The sequence below is a fragment of the Ixodes scapularis genome, unplaced genomic scaffold (assembly GCF_016920785.2).
Source record: "Ixodes scapularis isolate PalLabHiFi unplaced genomic scaffold, ASM1692078v2 PGA_scaffold9__187_contigs__length_104089568, whole genome shotgun sequence".
Lineage (NCBI taxonomy): Eukaryota > Metazoa > Arthropoda > Arachnida > Ixodida > Ixodidae > Ixodes > Ixodes scapularis.
The window spans coordinates 55520717-55542434 of record NW_024609884.1 but is presented as its reverse complement, the minus strand read 5'-3'; the positions used below and the strand labels follow the sequence as shown (position 1 = coordinate 55542434).

Below are 21718 nucleotides of genomic sequence, written 5' to 3'. Positions count from 1 at the left end.
AATGTGCGCTTCTTTCGGAAGAAAACGTCCCGAGTCAAAGGGATCCAACACGATCGGCTCCATAGATCTTTCGCGACGATTGATTATATCGAAGTAGCCCATGACGTGTGGTAATTAAATTTTATTTATCGTTTTATCATGCATAGATGAGCATATAAATCGGGTTCTCTAAACATTATATAATTCCCGAAATACGTTCAGATGGTAATTAGAAAAGAGTACAGTAAAAACTGTCACCAAGCTCTTTTTTTTTCTTTTTTTTTTTTAGTTTGATTTTGAGATTTACTTGATAGATTACACGTAGTTTAAACCGGAGACGAACGGATGTGAAGAAAATGAGAAACAGACAAGTCTCAAACGAATAAACATGATATGTAAATAAACTTTAATCAACTGCATTTGAGACGTGTGTGTTTGTCGCCTTCTTGTAGTCCGTTCGTTTCGGGCTTAAATTGTGTATAACCTTACTGGCTCGCCTGCTTATTAACATTGACTTGATGGATCTTTCTTCACAAAAGAAAACTAGTCGGTCGCCGCGATATTTATGCAGCATTATTAGGTCAGTCGTCTCGAAATAAGTGTAGGAGTACCCCTGGATGCATAAGTACTATTTTTAAGGGCTTTCGGGGGTCGCGGCGTTCCTCCCTCTCTCTCTAAATATATATATATATATTTTTTTTTTTTTTGCGTACATTAGTTATATATTCAACGAGTGACACGTGTCAAAGGGAGGGGCCCGCGCGACTAGCAAGTAGACTCCTCGAACTACCTTGAAAATTGTTCTCTTAGGCGACACTTGGTCATCCCTACAGCCGGTCGAGTAGCGCGTGTACACGTATGGTAATGCTGCGGTAAAGAACCTCTGCCGTCGGATGACAGACGCCAGGGGACCTCGCGCGCTCCGCGCGGGTTTCTCCCATCCTCCGCTGCAGGTCGCGTCTCCGCGGCCGGAGACGTCCGAGACGCAGATTTTCTCAGCGTGCTGTTGCCTCGACAACGCAGAGCCGCCGCTCCGTTGCCATGGCGATCAACGGAGCCTCGAGCTCCCGGCGCTAGAGGCGACACCGTCGCCGCGGGAGAGGGCGATGCGACGTCCGTGTCAGGCAGAGAAGCCGCCTCTATTGAACAGCCAGAGTGGTCGCTGACTCTGGGAGTGGCTGCACCGCGGCGAGCCCGGTTCCCCCGTCGGCCACCACACCGCTGGACATCCCACGCGCCGCGTGAAACCCACGGAGCCCCTGGGGGCCTCGCGAAGCAGCATCTCCAGCGGCAACTTCTCGGCCATCCCGACGCTGCAGGCCAGGCAGCAGACACCGAGATCGATCTCTGCCGGCCGGCGACCGAGCCGGCAGCGCGGGAAGGTGTGGCATGCTGGTGAGTGCACAATGCCGCCCGTTGGCCTCCTTCCTGACCCGAGGTTCGCGCCGGCTGGCTCGCCTGGGTGCGCGACCCGCTATGCGGAAGCGCGCCCAGAGCTGGGCCGCGGATCCTCGGGGTGCCTGACCGCGACGCGCCAAGTGCCCCGGGGAGAACGCACCGCGGGGCACGTGTTGTGCTAGGAAAGGTGCGCACGACGCGTGGACCGCCACAGACCCGTTGGAAAAGCGCGCGCGCGTGCATCGCGCTGCATATGGCGCAACGAGTTGACGTGAGATTCACGCGAGTGCGAAAAGAGCGAGCCGAAAGCCATCTCTTCGAAACAGCAGCGTGTAGTCGGAGCGTGAAACCGAACTGTAGTCAGTGACAGGCTATGAACCCAGTACGCCTGGAGCTATCTGCCTTTTAGTAACACTTGGTCGCACGCGCAGCCCAAGCTCGGCAGAAGGCAACGGGCGCGTGCCGGAGGTGGAGCTTCTGCTGGGTCCTGTCACTCAACCGAGAGTACAGAAAATTATTCATCGCTCCATCTTTTTGGTCGCTGAGTTGGCCTTCTCTGAAAGTGCACAATACGTTATTTTTTTTACGTTTCTTTTTCTTTTTTTGGGTTTGTACAATAATCTTTTTATAGAGCTCTCTTTTACAGAGCGATGAGAGTTATGACATATGGGATACATAGGCAATAATCATTATCGGCGGGTACATTTGCATACGAGTTTACGTCAAGACTGCTGCTTCCTCACTTCAGGGTCCCATAATCTTTCACGCTCACGTGCTCAGAAACTTAGCACCAACCGCATTTTCGAAACCGAACGTTGCATCTTCATTGGCAGCTCTCCTCATGAGAAGTTTGGTTCCTCGAGCTCCAAAAAGACTCGCGCGCTTTGTTCATGGGAGGCTTTTACCCTCTACGGGGCTGGGCGGTGATCGGGATATAACGCAGTAGTAACTAGATGGTGGTGAATATCGTGAGGTTACTATTATCAATCAAAAGCATCGTGCGTGATGCACAGATAGGCTAGCTAATTCCCTCTGCCGCACTGAGGAAAGTTGTTCGCAGCTAGTCGAGATGCCATAATGTTCTGAGGTTTGTCTAGAATTCCACGTGTATCGCGGATATGTAGTCGTTCGGGCTCTTTTCTTTTTATTTCCCGTCGTTTCAATATTATTATTATTGTACAAGGCGCTGTGGTGTTTATTTTTCGTAGCAGATGCGGCGCGCGTCACCTAGTGTCAAGGTGGGACACCTTGCTTTCAGAAACACGCTTTTCCTCGGTGACGGACCACGGCCGCTTTCGTTCGAGCGGAAAGACTCTCCGGAGCAAGACGACCGCAGCTGCCGAAGATCAACAAACCGCTTTTAGCGAGAAAACTTTCGCATCAAAGAACCCGAGGAAGTCGGGAGTTTCGCACCCTCCTTTCCATCGTGAGCTTCCGCGGCGCTGACTGAAACTACGGCTCTGCTCACTGACTTCTCGGAACACGCATCCGCATCGGGCTTGAGCAACTCGGGGGAAACAGGCCAATCGGGCTGGAGGGAAGCGTGCGGCTCAGCAGCGTTTCATCTGATCATCTACGAAACTTGGAACTGTTGTTGCTACGCGCGTGAACTGACAGGATTACTAAACACGTTCTGCATGATTCACGACGTAAGGACGTTGTTTCAAGGAACATTGGCAAGTGTATTGCTATCTATACAACAAGGAACACGTATTAAGTTTCTGCTGTTTTGTAGACAGAGAGCTACGGACGCAAGCTCGTGGTTCTGATAAATTGTAGCAAAGGAGAATCCATAAAATATGCTAACCCCTCAATGCCAGCCTGTTATGCGGGTTATATGGGCTTCATTTTTTTTTTTCTTCGAATGGTCCACAGCCGTGTGTGTTTTTTGTGGAAACCTTGTCCTATGTAAATCAAAACTTCATAGCTGTTACCATAAGCTGCCCACGCTGGTAGTTGTGTTCGTGAGAGGGGTATTCATAAAGTAAACTTCTCTTGTAACCGGGGAGTTCGCATGGCGCCAGTTTCAAGCCGCCTTGGGAGTGAGACGCTCGATGGGTGCGCCTTAGAATTTCTAGCTTCTGATGGGCAAAAGTGTGTAGACGCTGTGCCAACTCTAGTCACTCAGAGGACGGCAGGGCGTCTTCTTCCGGTGCCCGGCATCCAGCATGTGCTCGTTTCCTTCCGCTGTGCTTTGGCTGCGCGTGCACGCTCGGGTCTCACAAGACGTCGAAGCGTTCTCGAAGTGCAGGACAACTTAAACTCCTCCCTGCCCTTCTCGTACAGTGACTCTAGTAGTAGTACTGGAGTAAGTAATTACAAGTCAGTCGGGCGAAGACACCATTTTGGAGCACGGAGCCGATTCGGAGGGCATAGGAAAAGTCCACCAAAAACTACGCGAAATTCAATTGCTGCCGTTATGAACTTGGAATTGACCTACCTCATTGATAGTTACTGCGAATACGTCGTTTTGGCTCTTTCTGGTTACGGATGTCCGTTAATGACGTTTCGACCAAATTGGATCTCACGCGTCCCATCTGTGCGCTCCTTGTTCGACTGACTGTACTGTCGCTGGTCCGTCCGACCCGTCGGGTTCTCGAGCGGCGGCGCGTGTGGCTGGCCGGCCGGCAGTGGTGGACGCGGAGCCAGGCCACAAGCACACGGTCAACAGACGGGGAGCTGCCGGACGCGGCAAGCAAACAGCCTCGTGGAGAGACAGCGGGATCAGGACCGTGGTTCGTGCCCGGGGCTCGAGACGGGGATTGCGAGCGGGCCGCTAACGACCATCGATCGTGGGGAGCGCTCCCAACGCCGAGGAACCCGTCCTGGCTAAGACGGCCATCCATATCTCGGACGACAGGCCGCGATTCTCGGGCGCCCAATTTCCATGCCGTCGCCTGCAGCACACATGCGCCGCTTCTTCCCGAGACGGGACGCCCGCTCCCGCACGAGGATCTGGGGCTGTCGTGCCGCTCGCTGGGAGGCAGATGACCGGCCTTCTCGGCAGGGAGGCCTCAGAGGACGAGAAACGGTGCTCGTCTCACGGTGCTACTCGCAGTTATGGCGCGCAGCTGGACGACATCCTTAATAATCAATTCGTAAGGAGAGCGCGGAGTGGCCGAGTCCGCAAGTCCTACAATCGTAACAGTTCCCATGGTTCGTCCAAGTAATTTGAAGATCAACGAAGCGCAAAAGATTAGTTCGCCCCTTTTTCTGAGAACTTATTTATTTATTTTTTCTAGAGAAGCGCGTTTTGCCATCTATCGGCCATATCCGTGTCCCGCCTCAGTCTCTTAAATTGCGTCCGATTTGTTAAGCATCTTTTTTCCACCCAATCAGCATTTGACACTGTAAGAATTGAACGGTCCTCGGATGAACAAAACAAAATTTTGACCGCGCACACTGCGCGAGGACCAGTATACGACCGACGTAGGACATTTGACGCGCCCTAGCGGAGAACTAGAGATCTATTTAAACCACTTGTGGATCTTTAACGCGCAAACGAAACTCGCTTACGGAAACCTACTCAGCGATAAGCAATCGTCAAATCGTGAGCACTTCGCCACTGTTTGAAGAAAATAACGAATCCGAGCTTACGAATACTGCAGAACCTGAGCAGTCTATCGAAACAAATGCGGTTCCCCTTGAATAAAGCTCTTTCATTCGTATATATATATATATATATATATATATATATATATATATATAAAGAAGAATAAAATAGGCCTTGTATTTGGAGAAATTGGCATCCATGCATATACCTCCACCTTAAAAGAACGGCTCACATCACCTAGTCGTTCTTTGTTTCTTTTTATGTGAGTGCGACGACTAGCGCGGAATCAACTGATGCACACCCGGCTTGCCGCCACAGACACATTTGCACGCTCCGTGTCGCAATGGAAACGGTGTAAATGTCGCAATGGTGGTAGGTGGGAAGATATATAGATTGCAGAAGTTGCCAAACGCGCGGGCACCACCACTTGGTAATTTACAGACTACCTACTCAAGTGCAATGGTCTGTACATTACCGAGTGGAGCACGTAAAAACTTGAGTGGTTCGAGTACGATACGTCGCGAAAGTAAAATAAAGTTTGTTTGCAAGCCGCGCTTGTGCAGGAAAGAGTGACCAACGAAACAAAGACAGGAAAATATCTTCAGCTACTTCATGCTCCGGAATTTCGAACAGAATCGTGGCGTGTGCCGCCTCCCCTCGGTGCTCCAGAGAGTCGGTGCTGCAGTGCGGGCGTGTTCCCTAAATTTGGAAATGGACGCCGGAAGTGCAGGCTCTCGGTGCGCATTAATCTTGCTTCCGTGGCGGCCCATTAATACGCGTACAACGCTCGCTTCATTACTCATTAGGGCGTATTTTCTAAACATGCCAGCCCGGGCTCCGGAAAACCGCAGCGCGAGTGGGTTTCCCGAATTCTGCCCTCTCCCCCGTCCTTATTACGCCATCCAGTGGAAGCGGCCTCTCTTCGCGTGCTGTGTGAGAACGTTAATAAGAAACGGCAACGGTATAAACTGAGAGTGTTGTAGCCGTTGTACTAGAGCGCCGACAATGACGAAGTCGGTTGGCGATAATGTCATTTGACTGCGCTATTTTCGCCATTGTACCCGGACTGTTATGACCAGATAGAACGCTATCACGCTATAAGCGTATTTCTGTAAGACTTTAGTAATCTAATCAAAATCCTGTGGATGCACACACTTCCTTATGCGTCCCTTGTTTCGCCTGTCTTGTGTTGCTGCGTGTCGCAATATTTAAGACTAGTTTATTCCGCAAAGCACCCACTTCCCTCCTTGTACTTACTGGGAATAGCTAAGGTAAAACAATACGGTTTTAAACATATTTGAAGCTTCGCCCCTTAAAAAAGTCACTAGCCATTTTTTTTTTTTTTTTTTTACAAATGTTTGCAGTTAAGACATAAATAGCTTGGGCAAGCCCAGCCATGAGCTCCTTTACTACTACGCATGCAACCTATAAACCTTCCAGTGCCCACACAAAGAAAGAAAGAGAGATAGTGGAGCAAAAAGGAAAACAGATGTTCCGGTACTATTTGCGAAACAGGAGTTTGTTTGAGAAAATAAAATAGGGCGTCATGAAAACTATTAAAATAAAACGTTATACAGCAGCGCTTAGAAACCAGTTGCAGTTCGGGGGAGTTCGGGAACCACTTGACGACTCAGTGCGCTTATTGGGTTTCTAAATTATGCGTATCAGTGCAGCAGACGAAGAGACTGAGTATAACGTCCGAACGTGCCTGGTGGCCTGCGGCTTTGGCTCCCTAAAAATTGGGTTGTGTGTGTGTTTATAGAGCCTAGAACTTGGTCTGCCTCAACGGGCGACGAGTCTCCCAGCTGTAGATGAGCAATTTAGCCAGTGCGGCACAACCGCCAGCCTGGGGTCTTTTATGTGCACCACGCAATAGTCATACACGATTCGTGGTGAGAAGCGCGTTAGGGGCGCTTTTGTTTTCCTCGCTATAGGGAGTATTCACTGGCGGCCATATCCGTGTGCGCTGCTGCTGAGCGCGTGCTGACGGCGAGCTTCCGCAGTCCTTTTGGAGCGTGCATTTAGCACCATCAAGGTTGCCGGTCTTAGCAGGCTATTAATGTGAGCTCGCTCTGAGCATGCGCTCTAAATATCGCCCTCAAATATGGCGTCCAGTGAATACCTCCTATGGGTCCTGCACGTGCTACCCACGCGGTTATGTTTTAATTTTTAAATTGCATAGAAGCTTGGTATTGCACGTTGCACCTGCTGAGCAAGTATCCTCACTCTGGGTTGTGAAACAAAAATTCCCCCAGGCGGCGGTACCCGAACTTCTTGCCGCGAATGAACGGCGAGATGTTTTGGTGGCACCCTCGTGTATGTTGTTCTCTCCTGACGTCATTACCTCACGAACAACAAGCTCGATGGTGTTTGTAACTAGCATGGTGGAAGCTTGAAATCATTGCGCTCTGAAAGCAACACTGCCAGCACCGTCAAAAGTGAAATTCTTACCTACTCGTCGATGAGATATCCTTTGCTGACGTCATAGTCAACATTCGGCAACTCGTGGCAGACCAACCACTGCGACGCTTTCGATCGCTCACGTCGCCAATAGACTATAGTCGATTGGAAGGTGAGACGAAGCAGAACAGTGCACGGGGAGGCTGCTGTCGGTTCTTCCTGTTTTTCTCCCACAACCGGAAATTTGTAATGAAAACTAGAGGTGTCAAGGAATTCGGCTGGGAACCAACTCAGCCGATAAAAGTTTGTGCCTGCTGATACTCTGACCATATGCGAAACAGTGCCGATATTCTGTTCGCGCTCACTTTGTGGCGCAATGTAACATTTTTTATTTTGTCTTCAAAACACTGAGGTGTACACTCTTAAAAAAAAAAAAAGGGTCACTATAGTATTCCCTAAAAGGAGGAACACTCTTGTAACCTGTGTTCCTTTATAATCGGAGGAACTTTCGTCCTGAAAGCAGGGGAGCAAAGTTCCTCCGTCGCCTTCATCTCAATATGGCGGCCCCGAATCAAGTAAATCGAGCTCAATAAAGCTTAACGAGGACGCTACGTGTATTGTACGGGGCGAAAGGAGCAGGAAATAAAAGCGTCGCACGAGCTTTCCGCGAACTGTATTTATTCCCGAAGCCGGCTTCCCCCCGCAGGTAAAGAAACTTGCGTTTCGAAAGCAGTCACTCAGTCCTCTCATCGTCAGCACTGCGATGTTAAACGGAGAGAACCGGTACCCAGTTACTTCGCGCACTTAATGACATCCCTTTGCTATTCCTCGAGCCACAATTCCTTGGTCAACCGCACATCACGGAGGAGTGGTAAACCATACGCGAAACCAAAAGCCGCTCTTAAAAAGAGCTAATTCGAAGCAGCCTACTTGGCTCATTGTTGCACGGTAACGAGCAATTATGGCGAAGCGTGAAAGAACCTTAAATCGCTTGCCACTAGATGGCAGGGTCAAGCAGAGTAATTGCAAGTAGCTAGGCTAGATAGAGCTAGGTACCGTCCAATTCATGTGCTATAAAAATATTTTTATTTGCTGGCGCCACCATAGCGCTTCCGGCACATTTATTATATACTCGCGTGTGGATACATCACGCATACCACTAGCATCAACTGAACATATACATTGTGCGCATACACATGCATGGCACGTACAAAGTTCGCTACAATAGCACACTAACCCGATCACTACTTTTGAGCTCTCCGTTTCCGCCTTTTATACTGGTCGCCTTGAGGCACGAATTTTTTCGGTGACCACCTAAGCTATAGTTAATATTCCGAGCACGCTGATTTTTTTTTTTCTTTTAGTAATGTCATATTGTTTAGAGTATGTTGCACGGCCCAGGAGATGAATCTCTTAGTAAAAAAGTAAACGCTAATACCGTAAATATTTGAAAGCCAATAAATGAAGCCGCTCCACTCCGGTTCCAAGCCATGTGTTTGCTTCGCCGCACAACACGTCGTAGCCAGTTTTTCTATTGTAGTATTTGTTTTCCTATTTGTGCTGTTCGCGTGCGGCTGCAATTGTCGTCTTGAATTAATCTCTGTGGAAGGTGGAAGCGCTGCTTCAGGGACAGAGAAATCGCTTTTCGATCAACTTGAATGCAGTTAAAGCCGCGACTTGAGGCAGGTGTTAAGTGTACGGAGTTACGCCGTGGTGAGCCCGAAAACTTCTAACGCTCATCCTGCAGCGCGCCACCTGGAGGGCAGTTATCCAGAAACCGTAGTATATTTAAACAGCAAAATAATGGATAACTTTTTTTTGTCGATTTTACCTACCCTCTTCCCTTAATGCTAAAATTCCAAACTGCAAATAGCGTACTTTCCGCCATATTTCCATACTGTTCAGTCCTTTCCCCAGGGCGCATTCGATGCCGCGGTGGAGAGAACAGGACATCGCAGAGCACAGTCACATTGGCCATTGTACAATGGAAACTACGGTTCAGACTTCAGACCAGTGTTCCAACATGACTGTCCGCAGGTCGAACGATTGCACCGTAATCCCTCAAGCGGTCTTGAACTCTTTAATGTAAAGCGGAACCGACCAGCGGCATCAATGCCCGACAGTTTACGTCATCTCATCTTGTTGTTACACCACTGATACGCGAACACACGGTCACATTGGCGATAATTTCAGTCTTCTGTTCACTACGCACAACACTGCCATCGCGATGTTGCTGCTATGTTGCTGACACTCGGAAATACAGAACCACGTTGATTGCCGGTAAAACAGAACCGAACTCAGCACAGAAGGCACCCAGGCACCCGGCCGCGAAACCTGCCTGCCCTGGACGCAGTTTCCGCGGTTTCCATAACGTCGTCAACGTCGAACGTTGTTCCGCAATTCGGAGGCGGCCATCTTAGCCCAGTGTATGTAGCACTGCTGGCGCAGCTCCGGAACTTCCCTCTTTCTAACGGCTTCGTTTGCTCGTTTGATAAAATTAGTGGTTAAAACGTCACTGCAACTGACATTTTCTGCCTGTGTGGACCGGGAGGCGGGATTACAGGCGGCCTTCGCTGGCGCTGAGGCCCAATCAACTCAACAACATTTATTAAACAACGCGCGCGACGTGCTCGAAAAACGAAACCGAAAAACGAGGCAGGAGCGCGGAACTTTTCTCCCGTCTGCCTGGAGAAGGAGAGAAACCGTCTTGGTGGCCATCCTTTTTCTCGTGTCAGCTTGGAGGCGCGTGAGTAGAAGGGAGGAAGACACGCCGTTGCTACCTTTTCCCTTTTCTTTTTTTTCTTTTTCTTCGAGTGTAGTCATGACTGGCTTTACGTATAACAGTCGCGGACGATATGAAAAAGCCCAGGCGAGCGCGTGGCTTAGAAGATTTGCAGCGGTATTATCCGAAGAAAGCTCGACAATTATCGAGGCTTCCGCGGCTGTTTCATTTCTGTCGTCACATTCAGCTTGACTAGCTTTCGCTTATTTAATGCTGATATCAGCGCCGACTTTAGAGGCGTCCCGCGACAAAAGGCGAAATCAAGCGCGGCTGAAATTACATAATCGGCAGGTTAAGCAATTCGTTATCGGGCGTTTATTAAATCGCGGGATACAAGACGATCAGTATAGTGCTCTCTGAAATAGACTAAAAACTTGCAACGTCTTTTATTTCAAGACTTTATCACGCAACGCACAAACATTGTGCTTAACTCTACGATCCCGGCTCTCGCGTTTTGTAGTGGAAAGCCGCAAGCTGGTCCAAAAACAGCGCTGAAAGCGGTGTTGACTCAGCAGTCGTTTGCCGACCATGTGAGGAGTAATGACGGAAATCGAAGAGCCACTAAAATGTCGCTCGTGCACATTCATGACTGTTCAACCTTGTATTGTGCGGCGTCGCAGACCTCTACGGTATGGGCCATCGGCCTTTCTGCGGCGTCGCGACTGACCTGAGCCGGAATAATAATAATAATAATAATAATAATAATAATAATAATAATAATAATAATAATAATAATAATAATAATAATAATAATAATTATTATTATTATTATTATTATTAATATTATTATTATTATTATTATTATAGCTCAAGTTTTCTGCCGTTAGCACAGGAACTCTTCGGAGCCACGCGCTCGCCTGGGATTTTTCATATCGCCCGCAAATGTACACCACGAAAAACGTTAACTTTTAAGAGAAACGCCAAGGCTCAGTGAAACTGACCAAGACGCGGCGCAGGTCCGCTTTTTGAAGAGGCCGTCAGGACGATATCACTTAACGCATCCGTTGCAAGCAATCACTGATCTCGCGAAAGCTCAACGGGGAAGTATGTGGTTCGGGCATTTCATCGGCCGGCCCGCTTGCTTTCTGATGCCCGTGGCTCTATTTCACGCTTCAGCCACCAGGCTGCGCGCCAGCTTCCGTAGCACAATCCAATAGACACGAGTTCCCCGTGTTTCCACCTCACGCCTTTGCCGCAGAATAGCGCCGCCTCGTTTCACGTTGCGAACACCGGGTATTTACGGTGGAAACAAAACAAAAAAAGAAAATAGTGGGGGGGTGACCTGTGTCGGCCTTGGGAGTAGTGTGGAATTTCATCGACCAGGACGGAGTGAAGCGCCTACGCCCAAGCAGACCCGTGGAATCAGCGTTTCTCCAGGCGCGTTAAGAGTGATCCGAACGTGGTGTCGGGGTCCCCGGCAGAGGCAGGAAGGGGCGCATGCAAAGCAGCGGAGCCCGGTCGCGAACAGCGGAGACGGCGCGCTTCCGCGGGGAGAGCGAGGCCTCCGAGAGCCTCCGCTGCGGAGACGACGAGAAGAGGGATGTCCGCCCACACGGAGCCTGCGCCGCGGTCGTTGGCACGACGTTGCACGGCCCAACAAAGAGCCGAAGCGCTCGCCAACCTAGGAAAGGAAAGACGCCGGGGATATCGATAAATCGATAGTCCCGGCCCGTGTCGAAATACATCCTTCTTATTCTTCGCAATGTCGATACTTGCTACCTCTCCTTTCACCCGATCCCGCACACTCTCGGTCTCCGCTACGAGTTTCTCTAGCCTCGCGTTCGTGCCACACGACACTTGTTTCGAGTTGTGGCCCCTTCGCAGTTGTGCGGACGTTGCGGGCTTCGCTTTGTGTGGTTTCGTTTTCCTTCTCTGGGCGTGCTCGACTTCCGCTGGGTCGAGGAGGGTGGAGTCCATCACATCCGTCGTAGTTTGGCACCCTCGAAATATTAGCTATGCGAAAGGGTGATACACTAACGAGGAAATGATAGATGGGGCTTCCGAGCACGCCCGTAATAAATTATGGGCGCGGTTTGTTCGAACGGAATGGCGCCACTATGCTTGTAATGTTTTAACCTGAATTTCCTAACGATCCTTGCCCAGATGTTGGTTGGCGCTTTCTCTCGAGCACGGTTCGCATCTCGCAAAGAATTCGAAAGGGGGACCTTGCATATTCATGGGGCTCTTTCTGTAATATCACTTTCAGCGATGCCGCACGAGGACAAACCTGCTGAGCGGTTCGAACTGCTATTTTATGCCTGGGACAGTACTATACCCCGTTCACCCTTAAGCTGAGATTCGAGCCAATGCCACAAGCACGAGAGCTCGAGGTCGCTGCTTTGAAGCGTTCTTCCGCAGAACGAGCACTCGCGCTAGAAACGCACGTCTCAAAGCTGCAGGAGCGTGTGCTAGCTCGCGCTTCTAGCTTTGCTGCAGTGAACAGAGCATAGGGAGTATTCACTGGCGGCCATAGCTGTGTGCACGACTGCTGAGCGCGTGCTGATGGCGAGCTTCCACAGTTCTTTTGTAACGTGCATTTCGCACCCTCAAGATTACCGGTCTCAGCAGCCTATTAATGCGGGCTCGTTCTGAGCATGCGCTCTAGACAGCACACACAAATATGGCGCCCAGTGAATACTCCTTATAAAGAGTGTACGGGCGCACGGGAAGCAGAAAAAACAAACGGGCGTGCTTCCACCTCGGGAGACAAAAGACGGGCGCAGAGTTCGTGGTATCGGATCGCCCATTGGGGAATTGTGGAGGACCTGGGGAGCTAAAGGTCAAGTGCAAGATCGACTCATCGTAGGAGGACAATAACTCATAGACGGAATATTGTCGCGGAGAGGGCTCGGACTGTTGTTTTGAAAGCTGCAGGTCTTATCTGAGTAACGCAAGGAGTCCCATGACTGTAAGAATTCGCCCTTTCCCTTTTGAAGCTCAGTTCCCACATGTCAGCTATTGACGAGCGCATGCCCAGTTCCTGTGCACAGTTCTTAACAGCTTTCTCAGCGTAATCTGCGCAGGCTGGGGTATACTGCCATTAGAGACAACTTACAACGCATATCTTCGTTCTAACATAGAGAACTTGAAGCAGCGATTTTTGTCAGTGTGAACGCGTTTCTTAAATGACGCCGTCACTGGTACTTAAACGACTCGAGTTGTCTTTGAAACAGTGTCGCTGGGGACAGGTCCCTATCCCCCTGCGTAAAGGTTTGAGCGAAGTGTCAAGGACCTCCGGTGCCCTCGCTTGCTGCCAGCCTTTTGTCGGCTGTGCGGTTTCGCCGAACCGCTTCGCAATCCGTCGAAGAGCGACCGATCCATCAAGTTACTTACGCGCACCAACCATGCGTGTTTTCGTTGAATTCGAGTTGTCATCTTCCGGAAATTGCTCTCTTGTGCCGTTTTCAGCGCGAAACATCAATCAGATCCACCCCTGCCTCCTGCTTCCGGGCGGCCTCATTTTTGCTGTTGTTTCGAAGCTTGTCCTCTTTATTGCCGGTTGAGTAATCGAATACCGCTTCGAAGATACTGCGATTACGCAAATGTCGCGATTTATGTTTGTATTTTATCGTTGCTAGTTCTTGCTTCTTCTTTTTGAGGGAAGTCAGTAATTTTTGTTTATACATAACGGGAGGAGTAAAGCGTAGAAAGCTACGGACGAAAGCTTTGCTTGTATGTGTACACACAAGGGGATGTTTGCATGGCTAAACTAAGATTTATTTTGTTACATGTTTCTTACGGGTTAGTAGAGACACGAAACACGAGCAATTCAGCCTGTCTCGTGTTGTCCCGCTAGACTTTTTTTTTTTTTTTCTTTAGACGCACGTTTTACGTAGCAGGTTTCACATAGCACGTTTTGATTCCCAGGAGACAAAAATATCGGAAGAAATTCGTTTCGCAAGTTTTTATTAACGCCGAATAGTTGGGCTGCCAGACAAGCAAATATTGACTGTTTTTGATTTATTTATTATTATTATTTTTCTTTTTTTTTTTTGCCGCATATAGCGGGAGCGGTGTGCCAGGAGGCGCAGTGTGCGACGCGGCTGTGAGCCCGGGCGCAAACCTGCGTGTGGGGAAACGTTGGCCGGAACGCGCGCAGCCAGCTGTCTGGCTCGACGTTGATGGAGCGCTCCGCGGGAGCCCTTTGTCCGGACTTGGGTGCTCGCACTATCCGCGCTCCGCAATGCATGGAGGCCGGAAAAATGAACTGTGGCCCCGTCGCACGCTAGGCCAACCCGTCTCCGAAGCCGCGTATCTCTCCGCTCTTCACCGAGGCGAGACGAATCGCGGGGCAGAGGCGACACGGTGCGCCGAGCCAGAGAAAAAACAGGGCTGTTTGCAAAAAGAACATAATTTTAGTCTCTCGAAATAGTCGCGACGACTCTTGACTGAGGGGGTTAACGATGCATTCCTCTAAAGGTGCTTACTCTGACACGAAACTAGCGTGTTTGCCGTGACAGACCCGGGCTCTTTTAAACCTAAAAAAGAAAAAAGAAAACGTTATGAGCGTAGGCAGTGTTAGAGCTTTCTGGATAATTCCACCAGGCCTCTCGTCGACCCCAATTGCACCGTGCGGCGCGGGGAATTATGGGGCCGTTTCGATGTACGCTCGGGCCGGTTTGTATGCCGCGTGTAGTGGCTAGCGATAGAGCTAGATATGAGCTCTCCAATCAATGCGAATTAACAACACAAAGAAAACTGAGCGCAGCCGATACCTATCCTCTTCTGTTATCACCCTGCTTTTTTTGCGTTTTGAAATCGCACAATTCTAAACAGAAACGAATCGCTTCTTCTATTCACGGCGACTCCATCACGCATCGTACATCGGATTGCCGTCCAAAATGGTCGGTTAGTCTTAGCCACGTAAGAATATATTCAGTGAGATTTACTCACTGAGTTTCCAACCGTAAAGCCGGGGTCTCACTGCTCATACACCATACAAAAGACAGTCTGCAAACACGGGTCACCGCAATATCCGCGGTTCGAATACCGCCTGCCAAGTTTCCTCCTTGAGACTTGAACACCTTGCCACGCGGCATTCGAAGCATGGATCTTGCGGTGACTCACGTTCGAATCTGTATATGCAGACTGTCTTTTGTATGATGTAGAAGCAGTGTGACGCCGGCTTAAAACAACACCACAGCGGCGTAAAAGTCCTCCGTGTCTCTCAGTGGACGCTCATTAAAGCGGATACACAAACTGGTGCGGCTCTACATGGAGATTTCAGATTGGATTCGGGAATACCGTACTCTTTTTTAACTTTTTAACTTTACTTTTTACTTAATTAAGGGCAACTTCGAAACGAGACAAACACCATTATCGCAATTTGCAGTCCTTTCTACTGTTGAATCTGGTCAGCATCGCCTGATAACAGCCTATCAGCTTCCTCATACAAAGAACATTCGTTGGAAACAATGCCGCAACGTCAAAATGAAGTTGTTTTTTTTTTTTTTTTTTTTTTTTTTTTTTACTTGGCGTTTGACTGTTGTATGGTCAGCCGTGGTGGGCTCCCTAATAGAGGGCCATCGTTGTTTTCACAGGGTACATGAATTACGTTGTTATGAACCGACGAAGATTACACTCCTCGGCGCCTTTCACACCGTGCGTAACACATTCTACACAGTACACCCATCTGCGTTCTCAGGAGGGTTTTTGTTCTCAAAACCGAGCGCCGTACCACTGACGCAGAGCAGTGTGTAAAAGAAGACTCGAAACGCTGGCACCAAATCCCCAGACGAGAGTTGCGTCACGCTACCGTTCCATTCATTACCCGGGTGCGAAGGGCGTCGCCATAGGCAGCACGACTAACGCATGAGCAGTTTTATTTCTTCGCGCCGCAACGAAGCGCCTGTCTTCATTGAAATTAGGTCAAATGTGCCTGTGATGAGCGTGCTTCACGTGTTTGGACACCGCGGACCGACCTCGTCATTGTGTCATCTAGCCAAGGAAGAACCGGGATTATGAAACTGTCCGCTATATCATAGTATGTATACGATCCACTTGGGAAAGACGCTCATTAGTACTTAATGATTACGTTTAAACGGGAACGTCGTACTCGCAGACCTTTTGGGGATATACATTACAACGTGACCAGTACTGAACCGCGGGCTTTTGAAGCTGCGGTATTCCCTCTTCTGAACAGCGTCTGACCTGAAAGGTTCAGAAAGGGGAAACCGTACACTTCGACTGGTCGCCGTGCCGAGACAAAACTGCACGCACTAATTTATATATATATATATATATTTCTTCGTGCGTGCGTGCGTGCGTGCGTGCGTGCGTGCGTGCGTGCGTGCGTGCGTGCGCGCGCGCGCGTGTGAATTGTAAATGAAATAATCGAAGGTCGTTTTTGTTTTGTTTCTTTCACAGATGGTTTTCTTACGGTTTCGCTCGGCTCATCTGACCAAGAAAGCAAATAGTGCTGCTTCGCCTCAGTCTCCGCTGTAGAGAAGTCGTCTAGATTCGAGTTTATCATTATAGGAAGCAAGAGCCCAAAGGGACAGCAGAGAAGACATACAGAAAGACAAACAAGGGCGCTCACTTACGACCACTCTGCATTTGGCGAGAGGGTCAATGTGACGTGTGCGAATTTGACTGGTGTTGTTTAGTTTCGTGGCACCGCTTCTCCTGAAAGAAGCATTCTGTGTGTTTGCTTTGTTGTCCGTTTGCTGTGTTGCTTTCCCTGATGAATCGCCAACTCTCCCAAGCCTCCGTCTTGAATCGCCGTCATCAGTCTTCTCATTCTGCCGCGCGCGTAGAACACTAGCTTTTCTCGAAACGTGGCGTACGGGCAGCCACACCAACGTTCCACGTGACGCTCAGTTTCCCAGTAGACACGATCAAGTTCGCATCGAGCCGAGGCTGCAACCTGTCGATCGCAACCACTCGCACGTCTCGGGGCGGGTCCGCAGCGTGGTCCAGATGCCCTCGCGGCACAAGTCCGAGGCGAACGGCATGGTCCGGCCCCCGTGCGTCGGTCCCCAGGACGTCGGTGTCGGCGAGCCAGACATGATAAATCGGCGGGCATTCCTCTCGGCGCGATTGTCCGGGAGCGCGCGCGTCAAGCCATCGATCGGCCGAGGAAAGCAAGCGCGGGTACACCGGGGAAGGAGGCCGCCGGAGAAGCGGAGGGCACCGCTTGGTTTTAATTCTCTGTAATGCCGCCAATGCTCGCCGCACACAGCATAGTATCTATCTCGGGCTCGGTTGCGCCACCGGGCGCTTCTTTCCCTTTTATGTGCGGCTCTACTTTCTTCGGGTGCGAGATTGCTTTTGGACGTCCTGTTTTCGGCTCGTTTTCGTATCGCGCGTAATTATACAGAAACAGAACTAAACGACAGATAAAAGAGACCGACCGGACGGGTGGAAAAATAGAAGCGGGAGGAATACGCCGGCGGAGAGTGCAATCGCGAATGGGGAGCGGGCTTTCTTTTCGGAAAGTTTAGAGGAAGCAGATACGGCGCAGATTGGGCTTCGCTGAGAAATCTGCACAGCGCTCGGGACTCGGCTCTTATTGGCTTTTAATGCCATTTCGGCCGAGCTGAACTCACAAAGCAAAAATGGGAGAAAGTGAAATTCCGTAGCCGCCGCACCGGTTCCAACATTTCTGTCTTTTTTTTTTTTTCGTTATGTACGTTGCGGGAAAACTCAAAGCAAATATTTGGTTGGTTCACTCCCTTACGGCAGCTCTATTTTGTGCCTCGATTTTGGGTGTTTTTGGCCCCCGCGTTTGACACATCTGACTCTATCGTATACGAACCGTTTTCTGAATTCGTTAGCTTCGTCGTGAAATTCGAGGAGCCGTAGATATGTAGACTCAGCCATTCAATGGACTTTGGAGTCGTATCTCCCTACAGTCTACGTACGCCACTTTTTCAGGTATTTAGGATGTGAAAGGACCGGTGCACTGTAAGTTATAGGTCATGGCCGACGCATTACAAATTGCATGCGTGACATGTAAATTGCCAAGTTTCTGAAGCAGGCCAGCAATTTACTTGTTCCATGTGCTAGCAATAAATACCCTCACTTATAAATGCTTGTCGTATATGTTCTAGCGCAATTCACTTTTCGGTGGTCCTACTTGTTTCGATACACGAACTTGAAGCTGCACCCTTGGTGACGTAACAGCGTTTTTGATTGATCTAAATGGCGCTTCAAAAGATGTTATTGAAGGAACCAAGAGGGGATGATGCGGACGCCGTCTTTCGTGGTGAGGTTGCCATAACGCTTTCCTAAGGCACATTGCTAAATGTTTTCCCACACATTGTCTGTTTTTTTGTTATTTTTTATTAGAAACATTAAAAAGAAGTTACACTTTGATGTGTTAAGGGAACTTTGGTGAGCAAAAAGTTAGTCTGCCTTGAAATGGCATCAAACGCCGCTGTATAAGGGCCGGTTAGCCAGTGCAGTTTGACTGCTGACCTCCTAGTGGTTGCACGACCGCACACCGGTGCGATGCTCATCCAAACCGGCCGGAGCGGGGATCGAACGATGATCCCTGGGGTATGTCAAGCTTTATTTAGCTCGCGCTGTTCTTTTTTTTTTTTTTTTTTTGTAAGAGGGAGTTAATAATTGGTTCTTAGTTTTCAGGTATCTCTTGGATTAATTATGACTATCTTTAATTAGCAACTTATAACGAAGGACTGACCGTTCGGTCTCGAAAATACGATGCGCACTATTCGCCTCAAGACCCCGAATGAATTATGGGGAAGCGTGCCCTTGTTTATCCATGGTTCTCTATGAGGCACGTGGTGATTCCATCTGTCCACAATGCGAGTGGAGACAAAGCATCCACACTAACGGCGCATCCACACTGGCGGTTCAGGTGCGCTTGCGAATGCGGTTCACGATCGAGCGACCCCGTTCAGACACACCGAGACGTGGCTGGCGCTTTCTCGGCGATCACGCGTGATCTCTTGAGACTTGCGTTCGGCAACCCTGCTTTACAATCCAACATCCAGTTTAATCCACGATCCCAAGCCAAAATTGAGCTGTTTCGGAACTCTGCAGATTGTACTTCAGGCTGTTCGCACGCATTATGAATTCCAGGCAGCGAAAAAAGAGACATGGACCCACGAAATCCGCCTGCGATTCCCTCGACTTCGTACACAAGCAAAGCCCGGGCAGGCGTAGGCGCGCCTTGCTGACTCAGAAGAGGATTCCCCCGACACTTTCTTCACAGTGGACCCGCATGAATAGCGGACCTTGCTTTTGGGATAGAGGGACAGTCTTTCCCCCGCATCGATCACTCTTATCATTTTCGGAGTTGTGAGCGGCACTGGTGGACCATGGTGCGGGAGAATGTGTTCTGTGCTAGTGGCTTCGTTGGTGGCAGACTCTCCTCCCGTCACTCGCACGTCGATCGATTCTACTGTTTGTTTGACTTTAAGCTCAAATAAACGCCGTATGGATTACTTCTGCATCGTCTGGTACGTACCATTTATTTCTTGAGTAGGTTCCCTTCATTCCTTTTGGTAGTAGTAAACGTTACAGGTCGAGCAAGCGCAGGTATACCCTGCCAGCTCCGCGGTAGTGTGTTGGGTAGGTTACGTAATTGGGCTCACAACGTTTCTATCGGCCTTCGTGGTGGTCATGCACGGTGTCGAAAGCTTGCAGTAGTTCACGCGACTGCCTTAATGGTTACAAAAGCTACCATTTCAGTCGATCGGGGACGGGTTTCGATCTTCTTCGGGTAAAGGATAACATGGCAGACAGCGACGGTCTTTGGCACCCTGAATATAAAAAAAAAAAGAAAAAGAAAATCTCTTACCCGAACCAAATCACCGGAGCGAAGCCCGTTAAGATTACGGGTCGATCCTTTTCGCGGCGGATTCAAGTGACAGCCGTGAACATAACGTTTCTCCGTTGATTTCTCTGCTTCAACGCTAGGGCTACAGCGCCTTGGACGCCTCACCAGCGACAGGTGCCATCTTATTTCGAAAGCCACCGACGTCACGTCAGCGTCGCGTTGCGGTTGGTTGCCGCTTCGCGGTTTGCGAAAACGGTTGGGAGAAATTGGTCCTGAAGCGGTTGGCGAAAACGCGTCCCAACCGCTCGATTCCAGCCGCTTTGCGGTTGAGAACGTGCGGATCCGCTTTGCGGTTGCGGGGATCCGCTTCCAGTGTGAACGCGCCATAAAGCAGGGGACACATAAGCGGTGAAACTGGGCGCCGCGCGGCGCTCCGCATGACGCACCACCTGGGGATACGCGGCGATATATGTGTATCCAAAACTCATGCACTCAAGAGCACGTCGCGTGACACACGTAGTTGCTGGGCCACCATTATACACTCTTAGAAAAAAGGGTCAGTATAGTCCTCCCTAAAGGGAGGAACGCTCTTGACACATATGTTCCTTCAGAAAGGGAGAAACTTTCGTCCTTACGCAGGGGAGGAAAAGTTCCTCCGTCGACTGCATCTCATTATGGCGGCCACGAATCGAGCAAATCGAGCTCGGTAAGGCTTAACGAGAACACTAAGTCCATTGCACGAAGCGAGAGGAGCAGGAAATAAAAACGTAACACGAGCTTTCCGCGAACTCTATTTATTTCCGAAGTTTCTTTACCCCTGCAGGTAAAGAAACTTACGTTTCGAAAGCATGCAGTCACTCAGTCTTCTCATCGTCAGCACTGCGATGTTCAACGGAGACAACCGGCACTCAGTTCGCGCACTTTATGTCCTACCTTTGCTATTCCTCGAGCCACAATTCCTTCGTCAACCGTTGCGTCAACCGCACATCACGGAGGAGTGAAAATCATTCGCCCGCAAAACCAAAAGCCGCTCTCGAAAAAAAAGCAAATCCGAAGCAACCTCTTGGCTTATCTCAGCACGGTAACACGAAATTATGGCGTAGCCGGGTAGCGTAAAAGGATGTTAAATCGCTTGCCACCAGATGGCAGGGTCAAGCAGAGTAATCGCACGTAGCTAGGCTAGGTGGCGCTAGGTACCGCCCAATTCATGTTTTACAAAAAATATTTTTATTTCCTTACGCCACAATTGCGTTTCCTTTTCTTCGGAATCTCTAACACATGTAGACACGTTGCGCACACTACAAACATCAGGTCAACATATATTGAACGCATACAGAGGCATCGCACATACAAACATCACTACAACAGCACACTACCCCGATCACTACTACCGAGCCTTGCGTTTCCGTCTTTTATAGTGGTCGTTTTGAACGTACGGAATTTTTCGGTGACTCCCTAAGCAAAAAACAATATTCCGAACATGTTCATTTTTTTCCAGCAATGTCATACATCTGAGGCTATTTTTAATGGCTCAGGGGATGAATCTCTTACTAAAAAGAAGACGCTCGATCATGCCATAATTATTTGAAAGCCAATAAATCGAGCCGCTCCAATGTGGTTCCAAGCCATGAGTTTGTTTTCCCGCATGGCCCTTCGTAGCCAGTATTTATATTGTAGTGTTCGTGTTTCTATTTGTGCTGTTCGCGCAAAGCTGCAATTGCCGTCTTGAATTAATCTCTGTAGAGCGGATATCCACTCAGCTGGAAGTGATGCTTCACGGGCACAGAAATCGCTTTTCGATCAACTTGAATGCAGTCAAAGCCGCGACTTGCGACAACTGTTAAGTGTACGGAGCTGCGCC

At 49.5% G+C, this 21718-nt stretch overlaps 1 protein-coding gene across 1 annotated transcript in view; it reads left to right on the top strand.

Moving 5' to 3' along the window:
- Positions 1–1066: 1066 nt before the first annotated feature.
- Positions 1067–21718, top strand: part of LOC8027009 (frizzled-5) — a 103850-nt gene continuing 83198 nt past the window's right edge. Inside the window, exon 1 of the mRNA XM_029968494.4 lies at positions 1067–1374. The gene's annotated coding sequence lies outside the window, so the exon portion shown is untranslated. The remainder of the gene's footprint in view (positions 1375–21718) is intronic.